This window comes from Curcuma longa, chromosome 3 (genome assembly GCF_044706935.1).
Source record: "Curcuma longa cultivar G26 ecotype Majalengka, Jawa Barat chromosome 3, ITB_CL_G26_1.1, whole genome shotgun sequence".
Taxonomy (NCBI): Eukaryota; Viridiplantae; Streptophyta; class Magnoliopsida; order Zingiberales; family Zingiberaceae; genus Curcuma; species Curcuma longa.
Window position 1 is genome coordinate 3351590 of NC_133863.1, and position 14768 is coordinate 3366357.

General features: G+C 40.4%; 1 long non-coding RNA gene and 1 pseudogene across 1 annotated transcript; both read right to left on the reverse strand.

Moving 5' to 3' along the window:
• Positions 1-1158: 1158 nt before the first annotated feature.
• Positions 1159-4227, reverse strand: LOC141824160 (VAN3-binding protein-like; annotated as a pseudogene).
• An 853-nt stretch (positions 4228-5080) lies between these two features.
• LOC141824939 (uncharacterized) lies at positions 5081-7207 on the reverse strand. Its single transcript, XR_012601466.1, has 6 exons — positions 7076-7207; positions 6214-6483; positions 5841-5979; positions 5683-5758; positions 5365-5562; positions 5081-5283 (listed from the first exon to the last, which is right to left on the reverse strand). It is a non-coding gene; the product is annotated as an uncharacterized LOC141824939 (long non-coding RNA).
• Positions 7208-14768: the final 7561 nt, after the last annotated feature.

The following is a 14768-nucleotide window of genomic DNA, read 5'->3' on the forward strand; positions in this document are numbered from 1 at the left end:
GGTTGTTTATGGTCAGCTAAGTGACACTAAGAATCATGATATCGACTTTATTTTGGAAGGTGATCTCCTTTGTTTATGCAATGACCACAATTTCGCTAGCTAGTTCTAGGGTTACATGTTTAAAAGCAACATTTTTCGCACAAATAAAATGTTAAATTAGGTAGAACAAAACCCTAACTAACATGGAAAATCAGAAGAGTTGTAGTTGGTGACCAAAATTTAGTTTGTGCTATCTTAGGAGATGAATGAAAGATCATATTTATCTTTATGTGACAATTTAATCGACAATAATTTTGATTTGATTGAACTTTATGAAAAGTCAAATAAAATTAAAAAAAAAAAATTAAGCAACTTAACTAGATAGTTGAGTAAAATAGAAAGAAACTTGTACAGAATTACCTTGAAGAATGCATATGAGAGATTACATGCTTCTTCTAGGAGTTTAACGTGTTAAGACTGATTCTGAAACCTAAGGAAAGGTCTAATTTCAGTTAAGGAAGGCCTCACAAAAGAGAGTGAAATTTATCCTTGAGATAGTGTTTTGATCATAATATTGACGTTAAGAACTCAGGCACAACAGAGTACTGCAGTGGTCGTTACTCACTCTTTATACATCATCCCGGTACATAGTCATCATTCATATATTAAGTTCATCAACTTGGCCCTCTGCATTGACATCATAACCCTGTTCATCATAGTTGTTCACTCTATTTAGGAGTCAAAAGAGTAATACCATATTTAAGGGTACTCTAAGTATTTAATTTCAGGTCAATTTGGCGAGGATCCTCATCTAATAATTTTTGGTTTTCAAGGGATTTTACATGTAAAATTCCCTTTAAAAGGATTACAAAATCTTCAAGACATAATTAAGTTGATTATGACGGAGCAAAATTATTGAAATAGATAAAGACTGAATCTCAATTAAATCAAAATAATAACTCTTTCATCATAAGTAACTGTAATTTTTCAATTTTTCAATTTATCTCCTTACAAATGATAATAAAATAGAAGGGATGAATTTCACTTTTTTACTTAAGCTCCTAACTTATATCACCTGTGTCATCAGGTTCTCTTTAGTGGAAGACTCCAAGCAGCTTCAAATCTAAAAAAATAAAGGCATTACGTGGGAAGAAAGGAGCTTTGAATTTTGGTCACCCATCTTCTTTTCTTAAGTGTCGGTCAAAAGCCCCTTCTCACAAATGACACTACAATGGCAGACCACAGTTTGACTTCATCCACTCAGTAGATTGTAGTAGTAGAAGCTATCATCATCATCATCATAAAAAAAAAAAAGCCCGAATCTCACATTGGCAACACAAACAACCACTTGGATAATTATACAGTCTCAATTCCCAGGTAGGAATCTACAGATAGCATTTTGAGTTCATCATTCATGTTCATGAGAGTTGCTTCTTCTCGTTGGCGATGTTGAGCAAGCGAGACACACCACGAGTCCACATCTCGTGCTCCCTCGAGCTCCGGCATTCAAATTCTATGACCCGCTGCTCAGCCGTCCGCAACCCGAAGTAGCGGCGGAGTTCACCGCCCTCAAGCAAGTGCCGGCCGGGCCAGGCTTGGATGTCCTTGCACACGTCTACGATAACATCTGCAGGCCAAAAACAGTTCGATATGAACCGAACAGAGGATGTATAACTAGAACAGTGTGTGGCACTCACTCTTCTTCTTCTTGGTGATAGTCCCTGCGACATGCCTGCTCTTCGTCTTAAGCATAACCTGCACCACGTACGATGAGATTACCCAATAAGAAATTGGTTGGATTATGAACTACTACCAGCTAACAATGATCGAATTACTTGACCCATTTTGTTGATGTAAACTGAGACGATCTTCCAGTGCAGTGCGCCTGCAATTTGACAAAATTTGCAGGTTAGACATGGAGTGTTGGAAATGAAAGGTACAACGGCAGATAAGTGATGAATGCTGACCTTTTCGTGTCCGTTTGAGGAGCTCAGTCCCTCGCGCAAGGAGCTCTTGGCTACAGAGGCCCAAGAAGTTCTCCTCGAGGACGATCTCATCGCTAAAGCTGCTGCTGTTGCTGTCTACTTCCTTCTCTTGCTTGCGATGGCGATGGTTGTGGTGGTTCGCAACCCCGCTCTTCTCGACTGGTATCACGGCCGCAATGTTCCAGACCTCCTTCAGCGCTCTCGCCTTCAGAGTAGCTGCGCCTCTCAACGCTGCAGAAGAACAAGATCCTCCATTGAACAATGTGTGATTTTTTTTCAAGGTGCAGAATTCTTAAGATACTTCACCAGTCGCAGCAGCGGCCGTGAGAGTGACTACATCGCCTGGAGTCCTGACATTGACGGCGGAGCTCACCACGGACGCCAATTGCTCGCGCTCTGCCCCCATGCTCTCGGCGGCCTCGACGCACTGGGCGGCGACGAGTGTGGCCGCGGAGGCCACCGCCATGTCAGTTCTAGCAGCGCGGTCGTCCTTGCTGGAACCAGAGGATCCAGCGGTGGCAGCGGCAATTGCAGCGACGGCCGCGGCCACCCCGGCCACCGAAATTGCAGCGTGGAGTTGCGCACTGTGGGCTCGGGTTTCCTCTTTTTCTTCTCCTTCCTGTCCTTCAGCCACCTCCCCACTGTCTTGCTTGTGCCTCTGTAAGGTTGGGGCTTGAGTGCGTTGCCGGTAGCGCAATACTGCAAGGATCCATCCACTATTATTGTCCCAAAAATCTTTAGATCACAGTATCACACAAAATGTGCCAGCACACAAACAACAAAGTATAATTGAAGTGCAAGGTGATGTTTGTAAGAACAGCACTTTGGCCAGGACGATAACAGTGGTAATCATGGATGACAGGAGGCAAACCCTGCGAAGCTGTTCGTTTTAGTCTTTTCCTGAGTGGAGCTGCTTTAACCAGAACAAAGAGCAGACAAACTCTGCAGAGAGGAGCCAAACCTTCTCTGATCTCCAACAAAACAACAGCACAGGCTCAGCGGAGAGCAAGACAAAAGGAGTTACAACTTACAACAGTACTACAAGTTTATGTTCACTAATAAACTTTTAACTCAAATAACCCCTGATGAACCAATCAACTTGCTAATTGTGTGCAATTATGAATGGCACAATGCAAACTCATTGACAGAGACACGTTGAGGCTCACGAACTCGTGACAGTCGCGGTTAATGTTTTACGCATGGAGTTGGATGCGTCAGTGGCCGTATTGGCAGAAAGGAGAACTCTTTACTTTCGCATTTTTCTCTCGACGCTCAGTCAGACACCACAGCTTTGGCAACCGGTCCTTAGACTGTCTGCACTTACTATCTCTCCAGTTTCCGAGGAAATCATTGATTTCACGAGGAAAACATCGACATCATCAAGCCTAAGCAAGGAACTGGAGTGATGACAGTCGCAGTAAAAGAGTTATGACTAAGTCAAGAGTTTCTGAAGAGAGAGAGAGAGGGATGACCTTGACGTCGTCCATGTCGGAGGGGGAGACGGGAGGGCTATCAGAGAGCGATCCACCACCGTTCAGAGGACCGCTGCTGTGGGACAGTCGACCTGACGCGAGAGGCGACACTTCCTGCCATGAAAACAGAAAAAACAGGAGATAAAAGAACAGAATCAAAGCTTGGACTTTGGCCAAGAGGCGGAACAAATCCACTCTTTCGAGTTCGAGAATGAGACATTAAGAATTTAAAAAGAATAAACAATCAAGAAATTAGATGAAAAAACTGCGACGAAAGAAAGAACGAAGAAATGTTTTGAAGACGATTCCAAATTTGATTGACAGGCAATGAGCTGCGACTCAAAACATCAGAAACCCGGAAAGCAAGCGACAAACCAAACGGAAAAAAGGAGTACGGACCGAGTTCGGGGACATTGGACATCAGGGGACGAAAAAGACGGAATCTTGGAACGGGGAAGCTCACCGACTGCGACATGATCCGCTCCATGACGAGCTGCGAGGTAGCGGAGGAAGCGAAGGAGAAGGGGTTCCCTGTGACGGCCGCCGCAGGAGCGCCACCATCCTCCACCTCCCCTGCAACGCCCTCGGGGATCGCGAGGGTGGGCAGGAGGGGCACCGGCGCCGGGGGAGCTGGCCCAGGGGCCTTGGAGACCTCAAACGAGGAGGCGCTCCACGAGCAGGACAAGAACTCCATAGGAAGCTCCGGCAGCCTGGGCTCGCCAGCTTCTTCCATGGCGGCAGCGAGGGCAAGCGGCGGAGCTGCTGCCAGTGCCGTCAATCAGGCAGTTGCAGGAGCGTGGCCTGTTTTCAAAGATCCAGTCATTCGGAGGTGCGCTTTTATAGAAAGGCAAAGAGAACAAATGTTTTAAGCTTTATGTGACTGAAAAAAAAAAACATAATATCTAATGAAAATTAAGAGTTTTCCAATAATCTATTAAAATACGATCTACCATGTGTAAAATGTCATGATGGAGGCTAGAAATTATGTAATTATTAGAAGAATCTTAACTCGTACATTAATTAAAGATATAGGGCACAAGGAATGAGATGGCAACTAAATGAGTCAAAGTGGAGTGTGATAATTGAAGAGAGAATGAAATGGAAGCAACCCCACCACCATGGCACACTAGTTGCTTTGATTGTCCTGTGAATTGATTCTTTAGCCCTGATTAGAATTCCAATGCCTCAACCGCAGCATTAAAATTGACTAGAATTGGTCCACTCAAGACAAAAACAGAATACACTACATGGGGCTGAGGGACTTTGCAAGGCAAGGATCACGTTCGAGGAATGCCATCGGCTATCACAAAACCGGGTCCAGCTTATCTGTCTCAACAATTGTGTCAAAATGGTGCATGCACACAGTGAAAACCAGATTTTTAGGATGATGTATGTTCCTCAATTCTCCACTGTGAGTGATGTATCATTTAGCAGATTCTTCAGCATCACTCCTAATAATCCTTTTATGCTCTCGTTTATTTTGATGCTCGGAAGGTTGCTAGCTCGTGTGTTTTTTTCGAGGCTGCTAAAATTTAAAAGAATTCAATTTGAATCCGATTAACTTATAGAATCGATAAATTGAAAGTGTTCTCACCTTCGGAATTTAAAAGAATTCACATGCGTAGTGAAATTATTTTTATCCTTGTTCTGCCTCTATGAGCTTCCTCTGGTCACTGTCATCGTCAGTCTCTTGCAAGCTCATTGTGTGGCGCCATGCATCCTTCCACTACTCCTCGTGCGTTTGTCATCCACCGCTCACCACCTTGCTGCCCATCAATCATCGTGTGGGAGCACTCATTGTGCTCCAGGCACATTCGGACACCGCCTCTCATCTGCGCCCACCAAGACTGTGTGGCAAGGAAAATAAAGAAGATAGAAAAAAAAGAAGAAGAAATGGTACGATAGAACTTTTGAATTTTAACTTTAACCATTTCTTCTTCCATCCTTCAGTCACTCGGGTTTGTAAACTAAGCACGAACGAGCCAGTGTTGGCTCTTTGGAACGACTAGCGTAGAAGTTTCATGGGGACCAGACCACGAAGGTTAGTGGCGACCTGTTGGACTCCACTGCCCTTGCCCCTTCGCTTCAACGCCGGCACGAATTCCCACCTGCCGCGCTTCCGTGCACTGTTTGAGATAAACACTCTTTGGCGGATTAGAATTTGGCCTATAAATACCTTTCAAAACCTTGAGAGCATTGAAAGTGAAAGTTGACAGTGTAAGAGAATTACAACTATTGCCACTTACTTCGAGACTTTCCTGTGTAATTTGGACGGATGATTCCTGAATCCTGAGGCCGGAGACAGAGAGACGACATAACCAGCTTTTTGGCATTTTTCAAAAAAAAAAAAAACTTAGCTTCCTGATAAAAAAAACTTCCATTATGTGGATCCTGAAGCTTTTACCATGTTGATAATGATCGTTATCTTCTCCCTGTCCAAGATAATACTTCTTATAGCAGCTGATATGAACAGTCACTGTAGTGTTATCATTGCCTTTTCTTGTGTGGAAACTAATCTATTCCTCGGAAACATTTCAGCTACTCTGCAAAATTAGAAAAAATTTTTAAAAAAATGATCATCAGAGTCCCTATATTTGCAGTTAGTTGTATGCTTTTCTTTGAAAAATCTCTTGATGCGTTGAAGATTAAAGACGCCTCACTTTTTCTAGAAAAGGAGAGAATCCATTGAAATTCGAGAGGACAATGGATGATGGCGACGAGCCTCAGCAATTCAGTATTGAAACAGTTCGAGTCAGAAAAGCAAGGCTTTTTCTTACCTAGGCTCGTATGTGTACCACCTCTGCCATGATTTATTGATCCTCCTGTCTCCAACCCTGGTTTTCTCACTTGAAATCACTTGTACGCCACGGGTGTCAGGTGGCCATCATTCCTTGCAGCTCCAGAAAAATGTTGAGAATATATTCTTTTTTCTGATTCGTGAAACAGAATCAAAAAGCAACACTATCGCCAATAAAGTATCAGCATCGGTAGTTCCGATGTTGGCATAAAAAATTTGTAGTATCCCCGTCCAGATCTGTGGAGTCCCACTGTCAACACAATTATCAAACTTTGTATTAATAAATAAGTAGACTAGAAGTAACCTATGCTAGAAAATAACCACCACAGTGAACTCTCTCTGAGAATATCAGCGACTGAAATAACATAACCAGGACGGATAATTACATCCTTAAGTTTTGTTTACTCCAATCCTTGCCGCTCTTGTCCTCACTGCATGTCAATGCCACTCTCATCGTGCCACGAGAAGCAGAGGAAGAAGATTATCCAAAGCAAACGTTCACTCTCTGCTACTAGAGTGTGTGTCCTGATCTTGGGTGATCCAATTTAGAGAAAAAAACGTTCAAGGAAAGGAATTGAAATTCCTCATTGTAGTATTTTCGTCCGTGTAAAGAAAGAACTCTAAATTGAAACTCCTCCCTCTAGGGGATTGAGAACTCTTATATGTTAAGCCAGTGGGTGATTGGTTGAAAGAGATTGCGGAGACAAAAGTGTCTGGCGATCATGATGGGCCTGGTATAGGTAGGTCCTGACTTCTAAAATATATGCCGAGTGAAAAAAAGAATCACAGGCTCCACTTGTGTACAAAACACAGAATGTTGCAACAGGATCGCGAATACACACCTTGAGTCCTTGACTGTCTTATCTGTTGGCTGGAGCCATCAAATCGTTGTCAATTCTTTAATGATGACAAGGTATTTCGGTGGCAGCGCAGGGGATGTTTCAACGAATAATAGTTAAAAGGAATGATCAAGATAAATTCTGAGTATCTGTGAACAGTAGTAAACTCTTACTTACTGATGGATGAACAAGAGCTTGAAAAAAAAAAATGGATACCTCAGTCAGGTTTAGCATGACAAAAGCATAGATTACAAAAGCATTTCGATACAGTGCTATCATATGATAAAATAAAGTGCAAATTGAATATATCCTCAATGACATCAAGTACTCAAATTAATATTTTAGAGACCGATTGACCCTCACGATATTTTTACCTCTAAAATGACAGATAACATTGTAATGTTATTTTTTTGTGAAATTATTTTATATATTCCCAAACTCCTTGGAAGCAAGAACTTGAGCACGTGTACCTAAGGGAATAGTTGGGTCACCTGACTTAATTTTATCATAAAACCTGAGAATGAAACCTAAAGTCCATGAAAGCTCGACCCAGTTTAATTGAGAGTGCTTTGAGCTGCTTTTTAACTCAACCTGATTACTGCTACAAGATGATCTTCTGAACAAAGTTGATCATGCATATATTAATCCCCCAAGTATCACTAGCACAGATCCCACAATTTCTATTATATGAACATACATAACCACAATACATGGCATGTTATGAGTTGTGGGCATATACTATAATATGATCTTATAGAATAACATAGTGAGATTTTTATAAATTATATGCTGAGATTATAAATCACATATACTACAAGTTTGGTTCTATATATCATTTAAAAAATTCTAAACTATGATAAAAGAACAAACAAAATTAGAGTACCTTAATATATAAGCCTGTATTATATGATTATATAAAACTATTGTATATTGAATACTATAGTTCAATGCATTCCCATACTATAGTTTTCAGTACTGTATAATAGAATATCTCAAATTTATAATAGTAGAACTTCGGGATTAGTGCCCCTATCCTATAAGATTATTCATGGAGAGCTTACAAAATTTATGTCCTGGATGAGAAATCTAACGATGTAAGCTTGAAGAGCAGACTAGTACCCCCCAACTAGAAGCAGATCAATACTTGTATGATAACAGCACAAAAGCATGGAATCTATACGAAGCAATCATCATATGCACAGAAAAGACGATCCATGCTAAAGTGCTGGAGAAGACAGAATCTCATAAAAGAAGAAAAGAACAAGGCCAAACCAAAGCGGCATCGGAAGCTGCGACTGGAACAATGATCATGGTGAGATCCCAGCAAGATCAAAAGTGACCAGGTTCTGAATCTCGGTTGCCCTTTACTCTCTCACTCTTTTACCTTTCCAGAGTGTGAGGACCGATTTGATCCTAAAAATAACAGGAAAGGAATGGCCTTTATTACACAAAAACATATTACTAAGTATATTTTGAATATTAATCTAAAATATTTGTAATTTGGAAGATTGCAAGATTTAAGATCTTCATATACTGAGTTACCCATTGGATTTAAAACTCTACATGGTTCGTTGCTGACTTGCCACCGATTGGAACTCCCACTAAAACCTTGTAAGAACATTTTCATTTTTCTCCTCGAGGGAAAAAGAGAAAAATATTACTAGTTCACTGCCATATATTTGACTGTTACATTAATTCGGGGACAATTACATTCATAACCAAACAGTAATTAGAGTAATTACAGGTAAAATGAACGTAAGAGTCATATACACACAAAAGACAAAAATTGTGTTAAAAGTTAACGTTTACTCAAATTATCCGTAAGTCAAAAATTGATCCAGGCGAGAATTAAAAAATTATCAGCGAAATGTTTTTCCAGGATAGAACAAAAACTTATCATATATCTATCAGGATGTTTCAAACTTATCAAATCTATCACCACCCTCCAATTTTAGTAATACACCAACGTATCCACAAGTTGCTAACTACGTGAAGTGCCAACATACAACCAACCACTCCATCACTATCATTTTGGCAAGTAACTTATTACATATACAAATTGTCCTAAGCTTTTGAATTAATCCTTTGATTCATGCATAATAGAAAAGTTCTAGTTCCTTGACTGCTCTGGAAGTGTCACATTAGAATGTTTTTTCTTCATCATTTTCTTGCCACTTTTTTTGTTTTTGTTTTTGTAAATGTGACCTTTAATCTCCAAGCCATTCGTTCCCCTTCAGCCTCCTCCTTCAATAGTGTATTTTACTATTCTCATGTATTTTATTGTCATCTACATTTGTTATTTTGTTTTATATAAATTCATCACGCTCCGACCATCAGCTCTTGTCATCGTTCACTCACCCACAGCAATATTTATTTTTTAAAAAATAAATCTACAATTAATTAGTGCATCATAAAATGATAATGATGTTGCAATAATTTTAAAACTATCTTAACTATCAGAATAATTTTTAAATATAATATCAAATCATGAAAACAGCCGTACCATACACGGGTAAGCATCTAGTTTATGACTAATGAAAAATAATGTGATGAAACTTCTAAAGTTGTAGCATAGATGCATCCAATCCATTGAAAAATTAGATGTTTAAGATATTTGTCTTCAGCATGATTGATCTAATTTAAATATCATGGGTATGTGATGCATGGGCACTAGATATTTCCTCCAATAAATAAAAGAATCTGCAATAATCCTGAGCATGCTAAAACAGTTCAACGAACATTATCACACGACAAAACTGACAGTGAAATATTTGCAATAGACTCATTGATTAAAATTTTGGTGATACAAACAAGTGTTCATGAAGCAACAGGAGCAGATAGAACCATCTAATTTTACAGGACCACAACAAAGGATCACATCAGGTCATGTGATCCTGTCTAACCACACTGATCCGTGAACCAGCTCTCCCAATTCAACATAACAGCTGATAGCAATCAGTCACAGATGGCCCATCATTCTGGCCATCAATTCATCTCCATTGAGAACGTTAATAGAGATGGCGTCCAGTAAACCAAGAGTAGGGCCAAGTGCCATGTAAAAGCTCCAAGATAAGATAAAAAAGGCAGCAACAGCAGGACATGGGAAGTAAAGGAGAAAGGAGAAAGCAAAGCAAGCATGAAGCAGCAGCAGATGTCACTGACCAAGCTATGCCATTTGAAAGTCTCCACCGCCCTTTGAATACGCCGTCGCAAACACCGATAAAGCAAAAGGGTGGAAGAAAAAGAAGTAGAGAGGACTGGACAAAGAAGAGACAGAAAAATAACAAGGCAGATATTGGTCCGCAGTACTGACGCAAGGGCGTAGATCCCGTCAAAAATAAAGAACGGAGTGGGAAATGGGAATTCAAATACAGTGACGGGCATCGGGTCACGATCCTCTTCATGAAGGACGTACCTACCGAACAGTGAGGATTATGCAATGGGGGATAAACAGGGAGATGAATAATGCAGTGGTCAACTGTTCATTCCAGACCGATGATCGTGAAACTAGTGCAAAAAAATTCTACAAGCCATATAGCAAATAATTAATAAAATACGCACCAAGTTAATATTTATAAAATATTTTTTTAAGTTCGATGACAAATTGCGTGCAAAACCATCATCAAACCCTTCCATCGTTGAAATCGTGAAGAAATCCCAAAGGTCTCCCATAGTTGAGTTGATTACGATAAAATAAAATTACAGAAATGAAAGAAGAATCCACTTCAACCGATATGCCCTTAGGCACGGCCATACATAACATAGAAATTACACTTGAAAAGGGTGGACAATTAGCTAGAGCAGCAGGTGCTGTAGCGAAACTGATAGCAAAAGAAGGTAAATCGGCCACATTAAGATTACCATCTGGGGAGGTCCGTTTGATATCCAAAAACTGCTAAGTGTTCGAATCTCGATGAAGTCGAGACAATGTTCTTCTTCGTGACCAACTATAACTTTTTGATTTACCGCCTTACAAATAATTATACAACCGACCATGTAATACCACTAGAATAGCAAATTTCACCTTTTATAAAAAAATAAAGAAACCCTGAAGTCCTATTCTCTCTCTGAAGGTATTTGCTTCCTCTGTGGTGGTTTGTTTTCATCCGCTCCTACTGCCAAAAGTGCATCTATAAAGGTAAAGGCCACAACTAAAGTTTCCTTCCGTTGAATCCGTTTCTTTCCATCTCATTTGTTGTTTGTTCTACCAGTGATTTGACGTCACTATGCAAACTTCGCAGTTGAAGAACTTGATCATTTGAGGTGCATTGAAGTAGGAAGCCAGAGTGTTGTTTTGTTATTGTAGCAATGTACAAGTCACCGAAGCTAAGATGTTTATCCTAGAAGACTTTGATAACCTAAAACTCTAAATTGCCTATCTCAAGTCACCATTGAGTCAAGAATACTTCAAATTGTTCATTAATGGCCTTAAATAATCAATTTGTTGATTTTGTAGTTATCAACATGATTTGCTTATAGCATCTTGATAAACTTACTCTATTTAAACTGACCATCTGATGTCACCATTGAGTCCAATATGTTGGCTCCTCCCTTGTGATTATCAATAATAACAAAAAAATTAATATTTGATCAACATATTTAAATTAAAATTGTGATTTAACAAGGTGAATTTCTAAGTGTGCAATGATTAATAGGTCTCATTATGTGTGTGATAATTTAAACAACTTGATATGAAATTGGAATTAACGAAGCCAATGTTTAATAGCCCAAACGCAATAAAAATGATTTAAATCAAACATATGCAATCTAGCAACTTCCTAACTTGCAAAATTGACATCTATTCTAATCCAAGCATGGAGCTACGCAAGTCTAAGCACGAGTGTTAGAGAACTGGAAGGCATAACATGAAGTCGACAATCTAATTGGCCTTTCATAAGGCTTGGTGGCTTTTCAGTGCTCCACAACGGACGACCGACATGGTCACTCCATGTTGCGATGGCGATGAAGGATATTTCTCCATCCTTATACGACTAGTGCATTTAAAACAATGGGACAGACCACATTAAATATAAATGACCTATTGTATTTAATGCACCATGCGCCTCAAATCGTCTGTTCATGCATGTGGATTAAGGTTTTCTTATTTACAACGATCACATCTGTCAGCTCCGCTGTCTGAAAACATGTAAACGACGGACGTCCCCGTTTATAAAACGTTGAAAAACATTTCCATCCATGGAAACTTCAACCTCACGGCGACCTTATCGTCCTCTTACCGTGGCGACGAGGGAGGGACGACGAGGCAGGTGCGCACCTCCCCAACTATGCCGGTGAGCATCTCCGAGCTCCTCCGCCAGCTTGGGGCGTCGGTGTCCCGCGGCGGCGACCAAAGGAGCGGCAACAGCTATGGGGTGGAGGAAGCAAGGAAGGGAAGAAAAGAGAGGACGGCGTCGACAAGTGTGGGCGGCGGCGACAGAAGATGAGGAAGAGGAGAAGAGTAAGCAGAGATGCCGTCGGCGAAATAGGGGAGGCTGACTGTGAGAATCGGGCGAATATTTAGGTTACGATAGCTTTTATTGATTCCTTAATGGGTTTGAATTTAAATCGTTAAGCCATTAATCCATCCACTAGCCAATTAAACCCACTAAACCTCCTAACCCTAAATGAATTAGGATTTGATTGATCAAACCCCATCCATATTAGGTTTATTTAATTAACCCCTCCTAAATTAAAGTTAAGGCTATTTAACTTTAGGTTTTCGACACTATAAGTCTTCAACGTTTCCAAAAACTAGAAACTTCAACTATTGCCGTTTCCTGTTTCCGTTTCTCATCTCCAAGTTTCCAGATAGCATAGTCTGTCAGTGCCTTCGATGTAAGCAGAGGGTATGAGAAGCGGGATACTCTGTTTTGCAGGAGAGAAAAAGACTACTAACATTGTGAGTAAAATTGAGTGTGTCGCTCTAAGCAGACCACAATACCACAATTTCTTTATCGTGATCCATTGTAACTTTTCGATTTATCTCCTCACAAATGATTATAAGATCGACCGTGTAAAACCATTAGAATGACAAATTTCATCTTTGCAGAAGAGTGTGCTGCTCCAACCAAGGCCACACGGGCCAAGAACGAGAGCCGAGCACAAGGTCTGTCCTTGATCAATCTCTGCTTCATTGAGCATTACTTTGAATCCTGACTTGACTGAACCCAGTCACCAGACTCCCAGATGTACTTGGCAAATCATGAGGTGCAATCAAGCCCAAAGTGGGTAGGCTTAGAGGTAAAAATTTGAAGAATCAGCAGAACCGTTATTTACAACTGATGGTGACATCTTTGACACCAAGCTCTTCCTTCCCTGGAGGAACACTAATTCATATGTGAAATTAAGTAAAGAAAGGCCACTAACATGATCGTGAAAGATTTGGAAGTTCAGTTGCTTTTGGCCTACCTCTTCTGCAAAAAAGGTGGAAACCTTAGCGGCTCCACACGGTCGGCCCGACGACCATCTGTGAGGAGGTAAATCGAAAAAGTGCAGTTGGTTACAACGCAGGAGGGTATTGCCTGGCTTCGTCAGGTCGGCCCCACGACCATTTTGCTTTTGGCCTATCTCGAACTATATAGAAGACATTCTAAAGTCTTTATAATATCTCAGATTTTGTTCTTGCGCATAACTACCAGTATACAGGACAAAACGACCAAATCAAAGGCAGCAGAGGAGCCGTAGACGTGTAGGAAGGCTGGAATATCAAAATATGGTAGAATAACTCAATAGGCTATTAAACGATGCATGAACCAAGCCACAGAAAAAATTTTCTCACAGAAACCAATAGTTCAAACACTGAACAAACAATACACATTACGGAAAAGTAACAAGATTCTTAGGTTGATATTACAACGTAGCTATAATCCGCCTGGAATGGGTACAATCAAACCAAAAAGGCTCTCTATTGACATTGAACAAACAAATGAAAACATGGAGACAAAAATACCAAAAATATGACCCAAAATCATTAACTTTTTAAAGCATGCTTTCAAATTTAAAAATAAGAAAACATCCCACTAATATTTTAATATCTTGTCAAAATATCCCCTCCCATTCATATGTCATGGAGAAATCAAACCAATTACCAAATCACAAATTCTGCTGAAATTTTGAAAGCAAACTTGGTATTAATCCTTTTTCTTAAAGGGCGACCCTAGAGCTGTCATTATATCAAAAATTTTGATCAGCTTCGATACAATCACGGTTTGCACCTGTTGTGCTGCATCTAGTGTCCTTTGGGCTTTCACTTGGAATATCACCGTAGCACTTTTAACTTTTAAGCTGACCGGTCTGCCACAGTGTTGAACTCTCTTGCAGCATGAGCAATTTCAACTTGTTACTCCCTATTACACGATCCCTTTGTTTTGTTCAAGTTTTGCTTCAACAGGGGGTTCCTTTAACTTACCATGAACCCAGATAATCCCTTTCTGAACTCCCAATCCATCATCCTAAACCAACTGCACAACGTTGGCCTTAGTACTTCATTGTCGTAAAGTTTACTTTGACTTGTTGCTTGCCCTCCCTTTACCTCCTTGCTCCTCCTAAGCGTCCATATACTTGCAAGTTTCTTTGTTTGAAAATACTTTGGTTCTGCCAAAAACCACATGCTCTACCAGGTTACTGCAGACACCCGCCTATGTTCTACTCCCACGAAAGATGTAGCCCTTTCAAGGTTATTCACTAGCCAACATTT